General features: G+C 38.1%; 1 protein-coding gene across 6 annotated transcripts in view; it reads right to left on the bottom strand.

Moving 5' to 3' along the window:
- numb (NUMB endocytic adaptor protein) overlaps nucleotides 1-15,471 on the bottom strand; it is a 55,192-nt gene extending 39,721 nt beyond the window's left edge. For 5 of the 6 annotated variants that reach the window (XM_058614978.1, XM_058614975.1, XM_058614976.1 and 2 more), the window contains exon 1: nucleotides 15,319-15,446. The gene's annotated coding sequence lies outside the window, so the exon portion shown is untranslated. Of the gene's footprint in view, nucleotides 1-15,318 lie in introns of all 6 variants that reach the window. The other variant, XM_058614980.1, reaches the window with a different exon arrangement.
- Nucleotides 15,472-21,414: the final 5,943 nt, after the last annotated feature.

The following is a 21,414-nucleotide window of genomic DNA, read 5'->3' as shown; positions in this document are numbered from 1 at the left end:
GTCTCACATCCGCCCGCTTCCACGCGGTTTCCGACTCTTTCTGTGCTGTAGTAAAGTGAAATACGATGTTGATCTTTTATTCTGAAAAGTAAACCGGATGTTTTAGTTTCCCACTTCCTCTCCCGCTCATGCTCAATTCCGCTAAATTTAAAATATGTAATTCAAATACTTAACACAAAACTACCAAGAGTTGGACCCGGGTCACTGAAAAATATTACTAGATAACCTTATACACTAGTTTTAACCTGAAAAAAGTGGTTAAGGGTTTTAGTTACTCTAAAGAGCATGTACATATGACTTTTGAGAACATCATAATAATGTTCTAATGTTTGTGAATAAAAAGCAGCTCTGAGATTCACCAGGTAAAAAGAGGTGTTTACAAACTTAATGGGTTATTCTGTGACTTTTCAAAGGATGTTTTGGTTGTGCTCACAAGGCTCCTGCTGAAATTGGAGACCATTGTTTTGGCTCTCTATTGAGTTCGACCAATATGTTTTTTCATGGCCAATACCAATTCAGATTTTTAGAAATCAAGGCATCCAACTGGCGAATTTTTTGTGGCCCCTATATTTAGCCAATTTTATTATTAATTTTAGTAACTTTAGCCCTTCTTCAACTAAAGGGCATGTATGTATGACTTTAAAAAAAAAGGTCACAATAATTCTCTAGTTGCAACTGAATAAAAGCAGCAATACTAAGCAAAAAAAGGTCAAGTAAAACAAAGGCTCTCAAATGTAAACTGAATTATTAGGGTGGTTACAAACTTACTGGAGACCACTGATTGAGACTCTATTACAGACATGATTAGTAATACTGAACACCATCAACAGAGCAGTAAATCCCACTATTCAATTGCATCATATCATTTCTAAGCCTTATTCCAGTCAAACCATCAGCCCCCGTTAAAACACAATCCCTAGAGTATTTTCTTTCATTTTTATTCACGGTGCCTTGGAGCCGGTTTCTATTATGAAGCATTAACCTGTAAGTAGGAAGATCAAGTTCCTGTGCTGTATTAGATGGTCAAAAGTGAGATCTTGCAAGTGATGACATGCTAATATTTGTTTCAGGGTCATGGAGGAGCAACTCGTTGAGCAGAGCCTCCCGTGCCGTCAGACTGGGGCAGATGTTTCCCTGCTTTGTCAGGTCGATCGGTACATCAGGTTAAACTGGTGCTTCTGGTTACATACCAAAGACTAGACTTTTCATGTGTCTGAGTACAGTGGTGGGAATTACAGACGCGAGTAAAGGCATCATGAATGACACTGTGAAGGATATGATTTCTCTGGCTTTATTAGAGCAAATCTCATTTTACTCAATACTCCTGTTCCCCTGCCTCCAACATCAATAGCTCCTGTAAACCTATCTTCATCAAAGCCTTAATTGTGCCTTTCTGGTTTTGTTTCATGCAGATATCTTCATGTAGAGGTCGTGGTTTTCAGCCAGTTTCTTGCGGTTGTGACAGTAATTGATGGCAAGGCCTAAACACCACAGTCACTGCTGTGACAGCTGTTTTTTGCAGAAAAAGCAGATGCTGACAGAGAAACTCTGAGAGCTCAGCACTGAATCGGTGCCAGTTATGACGAGCACCACTGTTCCATGTTAGTGTGCTTTCAATGTGTATGTAATTTAACTTGTTATTTGGACCAAGAATCAGCCACATCTTCAGGCCAAACTTAAAACATCCCATGAGCAACAGTGATGGACACAAACTGGAAATAGGGGTGCAACAGTAAATGCATTTCTCGATTATTAATCGATTACTAAATGAATTATTTAGTTAAATAGTAGTAGGTATTCTAGCAGATGTTTCACATGACTAAGGGTCAACATTTTTTCCTTTGCCTTTCCTGAATTATTTCTTTAATAATTTACATTTTACAGTAGGATTAACAGGACAAATGTGGCCTTTGTCTGTGGGTCAATATAACAAGAGAGCTGAGAGTTGAGATGCAGATGTAAATGAAAAACAGAGGGTTAAATGCTCCTTTCTTTTAACATCAACTATGTGATTTGTGGCTGGACATTACTTATTATATCATCAAGATAATTTCCACTCTTGTTTGCAGAAGCAGAAAATTAGTCAAGCGAAACATTTTAGACAAATCATTTGTGATGCACCTATATATTGGTTGTGCCTCTGTAATTTGTCGATATTAGCCTTGTTGACAGTTGGAAAACAAGATTTGCAAAAGAGAAAATAAATCATTTTTGATTGAATATGAGGCTGAAAGGCTCTAAATTTGTTATGTTCTTTTTCATTAATTTGGCGCATTGTTGATTATTGATTTGATTATATAAAAATTTCTGTGTGCCCCTGCCACAAAAGAAAAACAAAAATATAAGAACACCTACTGGTCACACTGTGTGTTGACTGGCCTCTCACGCTTTACTGAGATGACTGCTGTCAGCTTCTGACATTTCACACACACTCTGACACTTCGTGATGCATCACATACACACTTGAGTACATGTGTATCACATATACAGATATACCCAAATACAGACACACGCAGAGATGGTGACTTATAGAAGTGACTGAGTTTAGAGTCAGGAGGACACAAGAGATGTACGGGGGGAAAGAAAAAGGATTAAAAAAGTGGGTGGATGGAATCCTGCATGTGAAAAAGAGTGAGGAAAACAGGGAGAGAGGGAGGGAGGGAGGGATTACATTACATTACATGGAAAAATACTCATAGAATAATCAATATCACACAGAGAACCCACTCCATGGTTTCAGCTGCTGAGTCAATAAAACAGATTCTAATCGCAAGAACACTATGAGGAAAATGGCAAAACAGGGCCACTGGTCAGTGAGAGGTGTGCGTGTGCCCGTGCACGTGTGTCGGTAGCAGTGTTTTTCTAGCAGCAGGAGTGATGAGAGGATGGAGTGGAACAGGAACTTCCTGCTGAGTGAACAGACATGCAATCACTACACTGCCCCTCTGACCAGGCCAAGACACACACACTTCACCACCTATCTTTGGGAGGATGGAGGGAGGCAGAGCTTCAATGATTATGCAAAAACATAATGTAAATACAATACGGCATCACACACACGCACGCATGCTGCGTTTTAAGAAATGTACACACAAATGTATGCCACTGCTGTAGTAGTATATATGCCAGGCCTGTGTGTGGTGCTGTAACATGGCCAAAGAAAGACACCAAAATTAGAGAAGACACATACAGCTAGCAGGGTTGGGACTATGATGTCATAGTTTTTCCACAAAGTTGTTGTATACAGAAAAAAGGGCAAGTTTTTGGACTTCTTTTTAACTCTGAGACCCATTTTCCAATAATAAAAATGCATTTTAGGGCTCCTTAAACACCAGTTCTGTGTAGTCAAAAAGCCGATACAATCCAAAACTTTTCAGATTCTCCTAAACCTGGTCTTGTGTGTGTAAGGGCCTGCAGTCACATCTGATGTACTTAATCCTAATCCTTTCTCAACCAAGGCCACAACAATGTCATTATCAACATCCATGTCAGTTATTTTCTCAATTGATATGTTAGCGGTTTGGCCCATAAAACCCAAAACCCAAAAGGACAACAATGGGAAACCTTGTTTGTCTATAAACTTAAGACATTAAACTTCACAGTAACAGAGGAGCAAAGAAACAAAAATCAAGACTGTAGCTGAAATTGGAGACTTTGTATTTATTTTAAAATGAAAAAACACTGAAACAAATTCAGAAATGTATCACATCTGGCAATTAATTTAGTTGTCAATTACTAATCTATCAATTGTTGCAGTCCTACTTCTGACCACCACCCTTAAACCAGTCTAAACCGTCAAACAGCAGGAAGTGAAAACAATGGCCTACATTTTAAAGTGTTTCGAAGTGCACTCACACATACAGACAGACACACTTCTTTTGTTCTTCTTTTTAACCCGATATGCCCTTGGGGTTAGGTAAATTGATCTTACGTTGAATTATTAGAGAGAGAATTGTGCCTACACAGGTATTTGAGCTTATAGACTTCCTTTTGATTCAGCTTTAATAAGAGAAAGGAAACCATGTTAAAGAGTAACGCGAGTCCACAAGGTGCCAGGTGGGTTTTACCGACGCCAGGAAATTGGCCAAACAAACTGGTCTTGTGAGCACAAATGTAAATGGAGAGCTGGAGTATTCAGTGCAGCTGTGAAGCTGCTTGCTCATTTCAGGAATTCTGTCCACCTACCTGAGCTTTGCTCTCTGTGTCCTGTTTGAGCTGTGAATTTGTCTAGGCAGGGATGACTGTAGAATACCAAGTTACACAACAGAGTATGCCAAACTCTGAGTGCTACCTGGCTGTTTACCCAGCAGATTTATGGTGCAGCTCCGGCACAGGTGGAGCAGGACTTAATTTCTGGAAAATTACATACAGGAGGTGCACAGCTGCTATAAACCTGCGAGGATGTGTGTCCGTTTTATTATATTTTTCTTCGAAACATTCTCTGAAATCTTAATGGCTTGAAATGTGCCACTTCTATCTGGTTAAATTCGATTAGTGCACACAGTTTTTGTGTTCACTGTTTTTATAGACATAGGGAACTGGAAACACTGGAAAATATTCTGGAGCTCATTTCCGGATAACAAGTGCCAGGAACAGCATATTTGAAGGTGCAACTGTGTAGTCACACTGGGTCTGAAAGACAAATCAATAATAAATCAATTACTGAATATAATGTTTTTTTATAAATGTAAGCAGTATAAGAAAGATAAGAATTTGTCTACTTCTTAAATGTGAATATTTTCCAGTTTCTTTGCTCCATATAACAAAGCAATCATTAAAACTGAATAATTTGGGCTTATAGACTAAACAAAACATTTAAGAAAATCAAGTCTTTGGTAATTTTATATGTATATGTAAATCATGGTAAATATGGCTAAATTCTGGAGATTATTTTTGGGAAACTAGTCCCAGCTACAGTGCCTGTGAACATGTAAACCATAGTTATAAATGAGATATTGTCATCACATTTCTAACTCAGTGATTCTAACCTCACAGTGATGGTTATGCAAGAATTGGTCTCCACATGGCAGGCAATTTATTCCATGGAGCTTCTATTTTAGTGCCAGTAATGATTCAGCAGTAATGGCACACTTTCTGTTCGTTAAAAAAAAAACATTGGACAACTCGTTTGTCTGAAGTCCAAAGTACAAGGCTTTAAGATGAAGAAGTGATTTCACCATGTTCACTCACACAGACGAATAGCTGGGTAATCAAGGGTTTTCTCTGCAGCCACAGAACAAACTCAGGCAGGCGAATAAAACGACTTGTTTTTATCCAGAGCTTGGTGAACATTTAACAAGGAAGCACATAAGGCTGGACAGTAAAGTCGAACCGTGACTTCCTTTATTTAAAAATGAGGTCTGAGCAATAATCACACTGATATATACATATTTTTAAACAATCCACCTTGGCCGATATATTTTTTTGCAACTAAAAGTTTATTTTTGATGATGAGTTTCATTTAGTTTAAACGTACTTTTATTGAAAAAATACTGTATATAACTGAACTGCAGGGCAGACATACAATGTACGTAGAGACCATGAGTGTTGTTACTGAAGTTAAGTTATTTATTGTCATTAAACAGTTAAAAGTGGTTAAATATATAGGCCTCCCAAAAAAGAACTGGCATCAACTATGGGATGTAGGCTGCCTTGATTTCTGAAAATCAGCATCAGTCATAGAAAAACCCATATTGATTGACCTCTACGGAGTATGTAAGAAGGCAGATGAACAGGCAACAAGGCAGAGAGTGGAAAAATACCATGGCTCCACAATCAGCTGAGCACCTTTGATCAGCCAGAGGCACCAATTAATGCAGGATAATCGGTATTCCTCAGAGTCCTGACGAACTGCAGGCACTGTGGGCACAACGGGTCAGTGACCAGCAGGCAAAGGCCTGGTCAACAAGCCTGGCCGAGCCAAAAGCCGACGGTGCCCCTCTGTGAAATGCTGCATGAAGGCAGCCAAAGAGACGAGCAGCACAGCGGAGCCATTGTTCCCCTCCTGTCGACTCAGCACAGTGGCACTCTCACAAGCATGACATCCTCTCCGCAGACTGACTGCTCCGTGGTGCTGGAGGAATGGTGCAATGGTGTGGGGTGTGTTTGTGAGAACTGGCCACTGCATGTTTCTGTTTTTTCTTGGTTTTGCAATCCAACGTATATCGAACAAGCGGCACACACACACACACACACACGCATGCTGCTCATACACCTGTCCCCATAATTATGTGGTAACAAAAAAGCTGCAGTGCTCAAGGCAGCACTTACTGCACAGTGATGCAACACACAGGAAATGTGTTCTTAACCACACTGCTGCACTGATCACCTCTTCTTTAAGACTTTAACTACCTGTGAGTCTGAGAGGACAAATCAAACAGCTTGACCTCTCCAATGACTAAATGAACAACTAAATATTTGGCTTGATTCAAACAGTTGTTATGCAATAAGTAAAACAACAGCTTGGTTTATTTGCTCCATATAACAAAGAAATAATTAAAAACAGACTCGTATTAGGGTTTGGATAAAAGAAGGCGTTTCTGAGGTTTGGGAAATGTTCTGAAATGCTTTGTGGACCAAATAAGTACTTGATTAATCAAGAAAGTGCATTTGTATTATTTATTATCGCGCCCTTACCTTTGCTGTGACACCGTACATGACCCCATTGTAGGACTAATAAAGCATTATCGTATCTTAAGAAAATTATCTACAAATCAAATCAATAATGAAAATAATAATAATAATTAATTAATTAATTAATTAATTAATTAATTAATTAATTAATTAATTAATTAATAATAATAGCTTTTTAAACCATCAGTCTGGTGTCTGATACAAATACAAACTGGCAACAATGACTTATAAACAAAAACGTATGCTCTCTACCTGAAGCAGAACATGATATTTATCTCATTAATAATTGACATCTTTCTTGTGCAGTGGAACGTTCAACATCGATTAGGCCAGGCTACAGGGTTGGCTGCCATGCTGATCCTCCCTCCACTGTCAACAATTCAGTCACACAACTTCATTTCACCTGCAAGACTGCTTCAACAACAACAGTTTAATCACTGCAGCAATAACAGTATAACTAAAATACACCATCAATCCTGGACCTGAATTTCTGCGCGGAATCGTTCCATGGAGTTATCTAACCGGAGTAGTTACAGTAGCCAGTGGACTTTGGATCAGGCACACGGCCGTTACACAACAGTCAGAACAGGTCCAAATAAACCCATATGAGCTTCAAGGAGCTTCCCTGAATACCATGAGTCAGCAAATGAGTCTGATCGGAAAGCAGTGAAATGTGCAGACATGAAAGATGTAACACCGAAGAAAGAGTGTTCGTTTGTTCGAAGCCATTTTAGCTAAAGACAAACACTTTCTAACTGTACATTATATAATTATGGCCTAAAACAATTAATTGGTTATTAAATGACTTGCCAACTATCCTATTAAATCAGTTAAGATGTTTTTATTGTGAATATTGATATTCAAATAACAAGGAAATCTCTAAAAACTGAGCATTAGCTTTAATTTAAAGTCAGCGTTAATACTCAATGCTTGAATATTAAATAGGAGCTCTGTGTTTGCAAAAGTCAAATGTCAAGATTTTGCTGTACTTTAATGAAAGAGCACAAAAAAGGATCATGTCTGAGGTGACGTCTGAGGCTGAGATTGAAATGTAATTCTGCATTCTGGGTCTTTCCTGACATAGGAAAGAATTTCATTTTGTGGGGCCACATTTTTATCGCTGCGTCACTCTGGATGTGCTGTAGTGGTTACCAGGGAACCGGTGCCAAGGCAACGTTGATATGCGTCTACTGTGATGATGGTAGGTGGGGCCAAGTAAGGCTGGTCTATACTACAGATGAGTCAGAACTACACTGGACACAGCAGCATGCAGACTGTCTGTCGCTGTCGTCAAGGAAATGGAAAGTGTGCAGCCATATAGGCGAGGGAGTGGCGTTACTGTCACACGTACTGTGACAGTGAGATGTGACAACTGGTGCACACAGCAGAAATGAGGAGTGACATGGGGTTTTAAAACTGGGGTTTTATCAAGCTACTACCAAAAAGTTTTTGGTTATAATTAGGGCTGTCACTCAATTAAAATATATAAAACAGTTCACTCACATTTCATTGCAAATTATTCACATATATTTTATCCGTTCTAAATTCAACTTAAAGGGATATTAGTGTTTATTCTCTTATCGACACTGGGGCAAAGAAATAGGCTTCGTTTATGCAAATATGTTCATTATCATCACTACATTTAAAAATGACGTGTGCCTGTAGTCAGTGACCGGGCTGAGGGAGCGGCTCCATCACAATTACCCTCTAAATATATTTTGTCTGATGTAGGAACATGATTTTAAGTCTATTGTACGGTGGCCCTGAGGGGTCAGGGCGCAACACAACAATTAAGAAAAACACGCTACAAACCCAATAACACATTAAGAAAAACACACTGCAAATATCACAATACATTAATAAAACTCACTGCAAGCACCACAACAAAACACATTAAGAAAAATAGCGTTATGCCTATTTTTTAACAGTTAACATTTGGTCGTAGAATGTGACAAAAGGTAAAGATTTTGAACAATTACAAGTATTAGTAGACCAGAGAAGACACTAAGAGATAGGAATACGGACTTAAGGAAACAAGAGGTGGGAGACTACTAAAACTACCTAGCCATTTCAAGCCAAGATTTTACATTTTCCGATATGCGATAACAAGTACCGCATCATCTCATCCCTCGTGAAAAACACACGTGAGGCAATTTGGTCTTTCACATTCAGCACTGACTAATAGAAGGTACAAAGTTCCGATCCATTGAGACACATCTCTGGTCTCTCTGTCCTGGGTCACTCGTAATTAAAGCAGAGATCAGAGGCCTGAATAAAGCATGAGATTTTCCAGCACGGGAGGCTTAAGTATCACTCTACGTAGGAGCCTGGTGAGACAAAGGGAGTCCCTGAGCCCCGTAGCAGACCCGAGCAGGAGCGACACAGAGGCAGACCTGAAAGGCAACTCCCTGCATACAATGACGCACCCCTCCTGCTCTCCTGACTCTACTCCACAGTTTTAATAGTCAGGGAAAAAGAGGAGCTCAATACCTCTTGGACCTAATTAAGAGATGAAGACAATGTCCCAAAAGGGGACATGCTGGGGAACCATGTTCAAAACAGTAAAATACTATCCAACGTCCATGCTTACACAGTTATTTCTCATGTTATAAAGAGAGCTGACATGGCTAAATACCAGGAAAGTGAATCCACAATTGTAATGTAACTTTTCTTCAAAAACAATAGAGGCACCAATGCAAGAGTTAAATTAAAGTTTGACAATAACGTTGTTCGCACAGGTAAATCAAGTGTGGGACAAATGCAAAGTCATTGTTACTCCTATGCGTTTGTGACAAATTGAAAAAAAAACAACACAGTATAATGACTGTAATTTGACATGGGCAAAGAAAGTGGCAGCTTCTTCTATTTAGGTGTCATTTCATGTGGCCTATGTTTGATGACAGTGTGCAGAAAATGCATGTAATGTGTTTTATGGGTCAGGTGGTGGTGTATTTATTAACAGACACTGCAGAAACTGGGGTTAAAAGCAGTCAGAGCACTTCAACCTACATTAAATCATTTGTCTAATTCCATGGCCATGTTCCTACTTATATTGTAATGTATATAACATAATGCTGTGTGCAAACTCAGCATACGTGCTACAGCATTTGGAGTTGTTTTGCATGTGGATGAAGACATTTCTTGAAACAATTTAAAAAGACAAAAAGGATTGTTGAGGGAAAGTCCTATTTCCATGTGGATAAGCCCTGAAACTGTTGTAGATTTTGATTTATTTACAATTAATCTAAAGAAACTCATTACCTAGTTATTACCAAAGAAGTTGCCGGTTTGCTCACAATTGCAATCACCATTGCTCATTGGTAATTGGACACTATTAATTGACTTCAGACAAAGGGGGCCACATCCAGTGTACTCCTTGTGCTGGTCCAAGCACAGATACATGGGAGGGTGAATCAGGAAGGACATCCAGTATGAAAATCTCTGCCAAATCAAATGTGCACATCATCCATCTGTCATGTTGATTTTTTTAAATGATTTATATCCTGGTATTTCTTTTAAAAAATGCTGTTTTAATTAAAAAAATTAATAAATAAAAATACAGCATTTCAATCCTCTTCGTGTCTTGTGCATATGGCAGATTTTGTTGACACTGTTCGAAGGCAGTGACGCAACATTATGGATACCAACTGCTGTTACACACAGCAAACTAACAACAGTGTTCCTCTGTGCTACACACTGCTTACAAACAAACACATCACAGTCGTGAGTTCAAACCAAATGCGATACCGCGAAACCTATTTTGGGCTACATGTTGAAACAGGGTCAGCTGCACATTTGAGATCCCGATTGTAAACCTTCGGCTCCAGTTCAATCTTCTCAGAGTGTCACTGCTGGATCCAGTCCCAGTCGGCTCAGAGCATGGAACTCAGTGTGTGTGGTTCCAACACAACACAACACAGTGAACATGTCCCTCTTTGCGATGATGCAGCTGTACTGACCACTGGCCACATGGACCTGAATATTAATGTTACATTTGTACTCTGACCCTTTGGGTGGCATCCATTTTACAGGTAATTTTCTCTGCTCTTATCTGTTATTTACTGCATTTCTTTGCACATTGTTCATTTTGAGGCACACTCTCCAATTATAATTACACAAGGGGGTTGTTGTAAAATCTACTGACAATAAGCAACTTTGTTCCTTTATTGTGTTTTGGGAGTTTCTGAAACAATAAATGACTGACGTGTCTATATTTGATAAAACTCTCATTCTTTCATTGCGTCTGAGTTTACACATCCCTATTCTCATCATACCACACAAATTAAACTGAATAAAGCCAGATTTTCCATTGGAGAACTGAAAAACAAAACACCAACATCTGGCTATATTGGCAATGGGAATGGCTACAATTAGCACTTACTCCAGGGTCAAATGAGTCCGCAATAGACAGGTTTTTATATTGGCTCCAGCTAATGACACCCAGGTGAAGGCACTAATTTCGTATTCTTCTGGCATTTGTACTACAGCGTTTAGACACGTTTTGTAATGTTTCCTCTGTATGGAGAAATGTCTTTAAATTATGCCATGTTTATTTTGGGAGGGTTTTGTGGATAGTGATGAGATATATAATACAATATTATTGCCCAGTGATAAAAAGCACTTACAATAACTTAATTGCAGGGAATTTTTTATAGAGTGGGGAAATAGATAAATATTTTGTTTGAGTGGCTTGACAATCCCGTCTTACTCTCCAGCATACAGTCCAAGTGATTTTTTTAATTTTTTTTTAATGGGGAGCTGCATTTTTCCGCATGACGTGTTATGATATTCCTTATTATTCCCTAAAAATATATGTAACCTTTCTGCAATGTTTTTGACCACTGTAGGTGCAGATAGAAGGCTATGACTGGTTACGTTTAAGAACCAGTCATCGCAACAGTATTGTGAAGCCCAATATTTTGTTCAGGAAGTTTTTACATCATCCCATGCCTATGAATGGATAAGGCCTTTATTGGGGTAAGATAGAAGTTGCCCACTAATCATACATAGTAGGAATACACTGAAATGAAAATTGTTGGCCGAAACAGAAATTCAGGAAACACTTGGCCAAAAAACGAAACCCCAAAAGAAATTACTATGCCAATTTAATTTTGTTGTTACGGCTGGAACTGTGTGTACTTACTTCACTTAAGTCAAGGCATTACAATTGTATAGATTGCTTCAAATAATAAATCAATTAAGAATCTCTGAAAATATTTAGGAGGATCTCATCGAACATATCAGACAACAAGGGTGCATGCCCCCAATTTTCGGTGCATCTCTAATACATAGTATCATTTCTGTGCATGCATCTTTAATGAGCTGTGATGTTGACAAACAACACAGGTTATACTTTATAATGATACAACAGCCCCTACATACATTTAGACTGTAAGTCTAAGTAAGGATTACCATGAAAGATAAACAGTATAGGGCATAGTGCAAGACAGGGGCCAGTGACTGAAACTGCCCTTAAGCAAACTGGTTGATGCCAAAAAAAATACAAAAAGAGACACAGACACACATATCTACCATTCCTGTCATCTCCAGTAAACCAAGTCTCCCGTGCACTGAAAGTGAAGCTTCCATTGCACTTTCATCATAAGTGGTGAAAAGTGTAACTATCTATCTGGCTACTATCAGGGGACAAAAGTGAAGCAGTTTGATTGCAGCATCATTGCACAGAGAGTTTATCTCTGTTGTTGCATCATCACTCAGCATTCACATGTACAAATCAAGACCAAGACAAAAAGGGCTCTCTCTGAAGAACTGGAGAGACTGCTGGGAGTAGCATTCGTTTCTGAATCACAATACTTTGGACAGAGACTCTCTCATTCTCCGCTGTCTCTCTCTCAAACAGCTGACAGACTTGCACAGTGGGTTTGATGGCACATAGCCAGTCCCTCCCTCATTCTGTAGGATAAACTAAAGCAAGAGTTATGGTGGGTGAAACCCTTCATAATTCACTCACGTCTCTTCAAGAGCGTGTGAGATTTTGTCTTTACAAAAGATATACACCATTTTAAAGTGGTACAAAATGTGTTGCACTATTAACATAAATAGAAATAGGTGGATCAACAAAACATGAATCCACATTATTCACTGTTCCACTGGTTTTGCGAGCACAGATGTGAAACATTTGCAGGTTTGATGCTGTTTTAATGTGTTTTGAAGACAACTGTATATATTTGGGTTTTGGACTGAATGGCATATAAAACAGGTGAAATCAACATTCATCCATCCATCTTCTACTGCTTTATCCTCCACATGTTGGTCGCGCCAGTCATGTTTTACTAATACAAGTAACTTTGGTGTTAGAAAACACAATTGACAGCTTTTATCTTGGACTTCTAAAACAAAACTGATGTATTTTCCATCAATAATGCTCAAAAAACAATAAGCCCTTTATCAGCTTGTAGTAACCCAGGTCAAGAGTAATGTTTAAAAAACAGGACTGTGGTTATTGAAGACATCCAAACGTGGATGCTGTCCAATAAACAAGATGTTTCAGCCAAATGTGTGAGCTGCTGTGGGTATAATCATAGTCTCTTGTGTGGATATATTCGTCAGGTAATCTGATCACTGATGTTTATCTGGTCAGGGTTGACAGACCAAAATGGAAATCTTTTTCTCTGCGGTTGTTCCAAGGAGTAAACTCTATATATCATTACCATAGAGAGAGAATCTGGGGCACATTATCACATTTCACAAATATTTATGAGTCATAATTTACATCTACTTGTCTTATGGCAGGGTGCTGGATGTATGCGTTTAACAGCTGTGTGTGTTTTAACCGTTTGTGATTTCAGATAGGGATGCAACAGTTTTGTAATTTGTATGATATTGCGAGAACAAAAAGTGTCTCAATACTGTCGCAGTCTTCTGAGCAAGCACAGTAGGTCTGTTTCAGGCACAGTGGAGCAGAGATTGGGGATATGGGTAACAAACTAGAGACCATCATCTCATGTAGCATCCTTTATGCTTCTAATACATCTAATATGTTAGAAGCGATGGAAAATTAAGAAAAAGATTTGACATGTGACACAAATAGAAGTTTCTTTCTAGCCCAGAAATGAGAAAAGGTGACAGGTTAATGAAAAGCAATAAGCAGAAACTGCCAGAAAGTAGTGACCTACACGTTGGAATACGAGTAGTACAAGAAGCCACTAGGAAATGATTGGCCACTTAGGTGCTTGTAAACACAAATATCTAACCAGTTAATCACATGGCGACAATTTAATTCAGCAACATAGCTATGCTTGAGACGACCTGCTGACAATCAACCTGTACATCAGAATGAGGAGGAAAGGGGATTTCAGCAACTTTGAACATGACATTGTTGTTGGTGCCATTTTCAGGCAATACTAATATACTGGGATTTTGACACATAACCACCTTTAGGGGGTTATAAAGAATGGTGCAATAGTAAACAGCAGCTATCTGGGTGAAAATGCCTTGTTGATGTAAGAGGTCAGATGAGAATGACCAGAGTAGTTTGAAATGATAGAAAGACGACAGTGACTTTAACAACCACTTGTTACAAACAAGGTATTAAGAAGATCGTCTCTAATCACACAACACATCCAACGTTAACGCAGTTAAAGACATTTTAATAGGTGTCTTCTGTACCTAACAAAGTGGCCACTGGTTGTATCTTCAGTCATTGGCATTGTGGGCATATTGGCATCAAGATGCCCATTAGGGCTGAAACAATTACTCGATTAATAAATTGATCTTCAACTATTTTGATAATCGATTATTCAGTTTGGGCATTTTCTGAAGAATTAAAACCAGTTTCTGAGAAATTTCAGCTTCTTAAATATGAATATTGTCTGGTTTCTTTGCTCCATATAACTAAGAAATCATAAAAACTGAATCATTTTGGTTAGTGGACAAAACAAGACATCGTCATGTCCAGGTTTGACAAACACTGATCAATATTTTACAACATTTTATGACATTTTATGGACCAAATCGATTAATCTGGAAAATAATCGACAGATAAATCAATTATGAAAATAATCATTACTTGCAGCCCGAATGCCCAAACATTTTTTTAATATATTAAAACAACCCTGTCATGAATACTATTACAATAAGTAAGTAATAACGTGGACTAATTACTGCGATATTATCATATAGTGAGATGTTAATATAGTTTGGACTCATTTAAATCAATTTGCCAAGTCAATAAACTTCACTGCAAATAAACACTGCCTCATCACACTAGCCTTTATTTATTATAACGACATGACACATGCACAATTTATGATTGTGTGAAAATGATAAGAGTACATTCACCATCCCATACAAATAATTCAAGTTAGATTTATAGTCAGGTTTAGTACTTTAAAGTTAACTCTCGTAGCTTCATCTCTGACGTTAGCTAGCTAACTCGGTCCGCGGGGTTGAAGCAGCAGAGCTTCCCCAACGTCCGTTAACTGGAGGTGGACAGGTTCACAGCTCATGTGCGGCTCACCCTGCTATCGAGTCGGGTTAGCAAGCGAGCTAAATGCCGTACAACTGGGCATACGCGGAGCTAGCGACCATGGAGCTAGCGTAGCTGCGTGTGCCGCATCAGAAAAACACACACATACGTGCTAGTGCTGTTTAGCTTAGCGAGCTAACAAGCACCTCCGGGCAGGTTAATTAAAGAAACAACGCTCTCACACTCACTCCACCTACCTGTGACCACCGCTGCGACCCCACTGATGCCGTCACCTCCGTCCTCACGAACCGTGCCGGGCCAAAATAATTCAAATTCCACAGAAAGAGCAGACAGAGACGTATACAGTCCAATCGCTTCAGCCACCGCTGCTGAATGGCTGCTACTCACACACTCAACCAAACTTCCTCCTTAGCAACGCACCGCCTCCGCGCCACCTCATTGGCCCGCGCGTGCAGAGCGATGTTGAGCAGACAAGTATTGCCCAATGTGTAGGCCGCGGCCCACCAGTGGACCATGAAGATACTGCAGCTGTGCCGAAAGTTTGTATATTGAGACTTCAAAAAAAAGGACCAGGTACTGTCCCTAATGGAAAAGTAAAAAGTGGGGTTGAGCCAAGCTGAGTCATGCCAGAACTGTGTCGTGGAAAGTTGTGTTTTCAGTGAGTCATATTCCAACCTGTTTGCAGCCATCTCGCTTTCCTTGTACATAATAATACACAATATATATATTATAATACATATTATAATATATAATAATCTACAAAACTTTACATCCTGTAATTTAGACTGAAATATTGTATCAGGTTATATCATATAGTGAGATGTTTTCCGTGAGTTAAAGCACTTTCAATGTGTCCACTGTTTCCTGTGTCTATCAGTCACCTGGTCGACTCTTCATGGTAAGCAAATAAGCTATGCCACTGGATGACCTCGCCACATTATTTAAAAGGTGATTTGGAGATAAAGAAGAAGAAGAAAAAAAACCTCTTAAAGAGACAGCAGCACACTTAACCGTGGCTCTCTGAAACATGAGTGAGACACTGAAACCGATGTGTCAAGAGAACAGTTGGAATAGTTGTCCATTCAGGAAGCTCTGCAGACTCACCTGAGGCGTGGTTTAATGGTATGTTCCATTGGTCGTCGGAACTCCAGACAAACCTCGACACAGGATTCCATGATGGCTGTAACTTGTGTTAATATTAAAACATTCTGCTACATTTACTGTTAATTGCATGTATTTCTTGTTTGTTTCACATTAAATCAGTCGTACACGTCGTACTTTTCAATTTCTTTATCCCTGCACATGTTGCTACGTTGTTTCTGTGCGCTAAAATACCATATAGATTATATAATGTTATTATATTATATTATAATAGATTGTTACCGATATTGCTAACCATGGCTAACCCAAAACTTCTCACTCCCAGCTCTGACCTCCTTTACACTTCTGATGTAAACAGATCATTTGCTTTTCTTAATGTCACGTAAACATGTTAGTCCATCTAAAATCGAGCTAGTCTTAGTCGGACTAACCTACGTGGATAATGCGATTCATAGTCCAATTACTCCTGCTTAGTATATGTTTAATAATGAGTTCTGTGCATGTCCTCCCAGGTCTTACCCAGCCTGTCTTAGTGGGACCACAGCTTTAACTTTGCATGTAAACGTACTGTTGAGTGTGTTGGCACCCAAAGTTACACACTGGAGCTTTAATGTCCCACCAAAAGCTCATAAAAGGACTTTTTATTGATATCTGCTTGACAAACTTGTCTGGTGTTGAGCTGTGGCCAACATCACAATGCATTTCTATCTATATTTATTGTCTTTTGTCCAGCTTCTGCCACGTCTTTCCCCCACACGCGACCTCCCCCCCGATGATGAAACCTTGGCCCCTGTGAAAGGCCAAACGTTTATCAGCATTAAGTTACATTCCTCACATAGCTTTGAAGACCACTAATCCACAGCGGAGCATGTTCCGTGGACTGAATGGTTACAAAAGCAACAAAGGAAGGTGAGTAAAAATAAAAAAAACACAAAAACAAACCTAGGTTAAGAAAGTTGTCAAGCCTGTTGGACTGACGACAGCCGTGCCAGTGTTTTCCTTTGCAGCAGCTGTGAGTCTCTCACATGCTTCAAACTCTGTCTCCGTCTTCTTAATGATCTCAAAGCCAGTCTCCTTTACGACTGCTTTGTTTACAAGCTCGAATCTATCAACCTGTCAAGGTCAGAGTCATAAAAATGGGACCGGTGAACCTGTCGCACATCTTTTATGATATGCTGCCCCCTTGTGGTCACTGCGTGGAAGTCCAATGCAACCTCTCTCTAGTGAAAGTGAAGATAATGTCACTTACACTTTTATGACGTCAGCTTTAACAACCGGGGTTGACCTAATGAATTGTTAAAAAGTAGAATATTAAAATAGTAAAGTGGTCAAATTTAATGAGATTCGTCAGAATAACATGAGGTAAGATATGGGTCTTTAAAGGCAAAAAATAAAGGTTGGATTTGATGACATTTTCTGAGAGAGATTAGATTTCGTTGGTGGTTTGGGAACCTGAGGGGCCTTGGAGGAGGTTTTATAAAGACCTCAGACAACATGGCTCTCCCTTCTTTCTTACTTTTTCTCCTTTTTTCTCCTTTTTTCTGGCGTGTTTCACGCTTTTTCCTTTAAATGGTCGAATCCTGCTGCCACCACGCGCACAATGAGACCACTTTTATTACGTTTGCATTTTGTTTATCTTTTTTACTTTTATTTTTTGTAATTTTCTTACTATTGTATTGTATTTTATTTTTATTTTTATTTTATTTTATTTTATTTTATTTTTTTTTTTTTTTTTATTTTTATTTTTTTTTTTTTTTAACTGAGCTGTTGTGAATGTGTGTTTCCCCCCTGAGGGAGAAATACAGTTCAATTCAATAATTCACTCTAGTTAATTCTGTCCACATGAGGCTGTAATGCTTGTTACACACACCAGACAAATAACGTAATCCAGTACAGCTGTTTCGTAGAGGTGTATAGCTGGTCATTATTACTTTTTTTTTTATTCATGAAACAAAGCAAATACGAGCAAACAAAAAAGAATCCGAAAACATGAATAAAAAGCAGCCAAAAAGAAGATTAAAGTTATATAATCTGCCTCTCTTCTCATACCACCAGGAATACACAAACACAATAAAGATAAAAGAAAATATGTCATTCTATTTTCACAACAGGTTGTCTCAAATTATTTCTAAATAAAAATAGTAATAATAATATAGGAACATGATAAGCCTAAAGAGTAATCCAGCCTAAATCCAGGATGGTAACATGTTAAAATAGTGATTTGAGTAAATTTAGTGAAAAACTTGTGGATTAACCAAACTATATATATATTTAAATGTAGCTTTGAAAGGTGCTATTTAAATAGACTTAATCATTCTTTTCAAAGTTGTACAAAGACTCCAACACTTTTAGTCAACGTTTACTTTACTAATTGTAAAGTGAACTTCCCTGCACAGAATTCCATGAAGCCTCTCCTTTGAACCTTCCCTTGCTTCCTTTGACATTTACATTTACATTTAAGCATTTAGCAGACGCTTTTAAAAAAGCGACCTCACTCCTGAATTTAGATGGACGCTGGAGAAGAAGGTGAAAAAGTTTGATAAATTGAAGTCTGGATTGAAGGTGTTTTTTGTGAATTGCAGCGATAGTTGGACTGACGGATAAGGATTCTGTCTCAGATACTGATGGTCTCACTGACCCTGTACATGCTCATATTTCATTTTTTTTAAGGACACTGTTTGGCATATAAATGTGTGTGCAAACAAACCACAGCTTACTAATGTGTTGGAGAGTAAAAAGGCCAAGAAACAATACAAAACCAAGGTAGAGGTAAATGTAAGTGTCAACAATTAAAAGCTAGTATGAGAGGGACTGAGGGGAAATGACTGGTCAGTGCAGACAATGAGCGCAATAAAGAACCAGCTGAAGCTTTAAGTCACTTTTTATTTACGGGATGATATCAGGGCTCAGGGAAATATGCAAAGAGTCTGTTGGCCATTCAAAGTCGAACCAGATGTGGAGGTAATATTGAAGGAAAAGAAGACAAATTAAAGCTGCAAGCACAGAGGAGACATTTGCCTTCAAGTCCTTTCTGCCAAGACTTGACAAACATATGAGGTTCAGTCTCTTTGCAACAGTAACCATGGTTACGGTTACTGAACCAAGACAATGACAAAGACCACTGTGTCACAAATGCACTTTTGTTGCCAAATAGATGTTTTTCTTTCTTTGTCAAAATAGTTTTCTTCATTTTTATTTTGGACATTCTTGCAGTTCCCTGGTCAAACGTTTTTCTAGTTATGTACATATATATACATACATATATATACATACATATGTGTATATATATATACATATGTATGTATATATATATATATACATACACAAACATCTATATATATATATATATATATATATATACATACATATGTGTGTATATATATATATATATATATATATATATATATACACACACATATGTATATATATATATATATAGATGTTTTTCTTTCTTTGTCAAAATAGTTTTCTTCATTTTTATTTGTTTGGACATTCTTGCAGTTCCCTGGTCAAACGTTTTTCTAGTTATGTACATATATGTATATATATATATATATACGTACATATGTATGTATATATACATATATACACATACATGTATGTATATATACATATATACACATATATGTATATATGTGTGTATATGTGTATATATATACACATATGTATGTATATATACATACATATATACACATATGTATGTATATATACATATATATGTATATATGTGTGTATATGTGTATATATGTACGTATATGTATATATACGTACATATATGTGTGTGTGTATATATATACACATATATGTATGTATATACACATATATGTAAAGGGCTGCAACTCGAGATTTATTTCATCATTGATTGTTTTGTTGATTATTTAATTGATTAATTTCGTACTTGTTTGGGAAACAAAATGTCGATCAGAGTTTCCAATCCTGGACATTTTCAGATGTCTTATTTTGTCCACAAACCAAACATTTTTCAATATTAATGATGCTTTTGATATATGGAGCAGAGAAACATGAAAATCCCAATTTAAGAAGCTGAAAAACCAGAGAAGTTGTTTTAATTATTAAAAAAAAAAACAACAACACATACACTCAAACCAATTCATCAATGATCAGAATAGCTGGTAATTAATTTATGAGATAACTGGAGAATGAACTCCTTGCTGCAAATCCAAACACATTACACCAACAGTTTCTCTGTTACCACCATTTTATTTTTCAAACAACATAGAGGGCACTTTACACAAAAACCAAGCTGTTTTCTGTCTCCTTCAAATATTTACACAAAACTTTGTAGAGAGACAGAAGAAAGAAACACATTCTTTGGGTCAGACCATGCAAAACAATAAATAATGTTCGCGACAGGGCCTCGCACGGTGCTTTCAAAAGCAAAAGGATTGGAGTTGGCTGTACAGAAACATAAAGCTGCTCCGGTCCACACACTCAACCTGCCTCGACGTACGACGACGATACGGGCAACAAGACAAGCGGTGACCGTCCAGAGCCGGTCAGTTGCGTCAGGTGCTACAGGACAGTACGCACTCATCCACACAGCTCCCATATTTAAAGCAAACAGTCAAACCCACCATAGACACAGGAAATGAAAAAGTGAGATGTGCAACAGTTTTTCAGGTACAAGCTCAGGACTTTGTCAGACCTGGTACTAACGTCCATCCAAACAAGACTCCCATTGGATGATCCCAGCTGTCAATCACACTGGCGTCCACTCATATGTGCCATACTTACCTATTTTCCTCTAAATGGGAGGAGAATTGACATGATTTTCTGTTAAACACGAGCTGAAACTAAAGTTTAAGACCATTAACTCCACAGGAAAATGTTTTCTGATGCAATAAATCAAGGAGAGGGAGAAGATCAATATCCACATAGACTTCCATTCAACCAGCGGAGTCGCCCCCTGCTGGCTATTCAATATACTCTTACCTCCATGTTGGCCTCAACACAGCAAACCACAAGAATACATACACTTTTAATTAACATACAAAGTGACGTCATGAACATTTGCAAGAATACATTTGTGTTTGAGATAGGACTGAACAATTTTGAATAAATATTGAAAGGAATTAGGATTGCGATATAAGAGGGAATGGTCATTTTTACACAATTATTCTCATTATCATTTGAAAAACATGTTTAAAAGGATTACTGTGATAGATCTGTGTAGAAATAAATGTGTATAGATGAAGACAATAATTTATCGA

This window comes from Solea solea, chromosome 18, assembly GCF_958295425.1.
Source record: "Solea solea chromosome 18, fSolSol10.1, whole genome shotgun sequence".
Lineage (NCBI taxonomy): Eukaryota > Metazoa > Chordata > Actinopteri > Pleuronectiformes > Soleidae > Solea > Solea solea.
The sequence above is the reverse complement of the archived record's forward strand: the minus strand, read 5'-3'. Positions and strand labels throughout refer to the sequence as shown.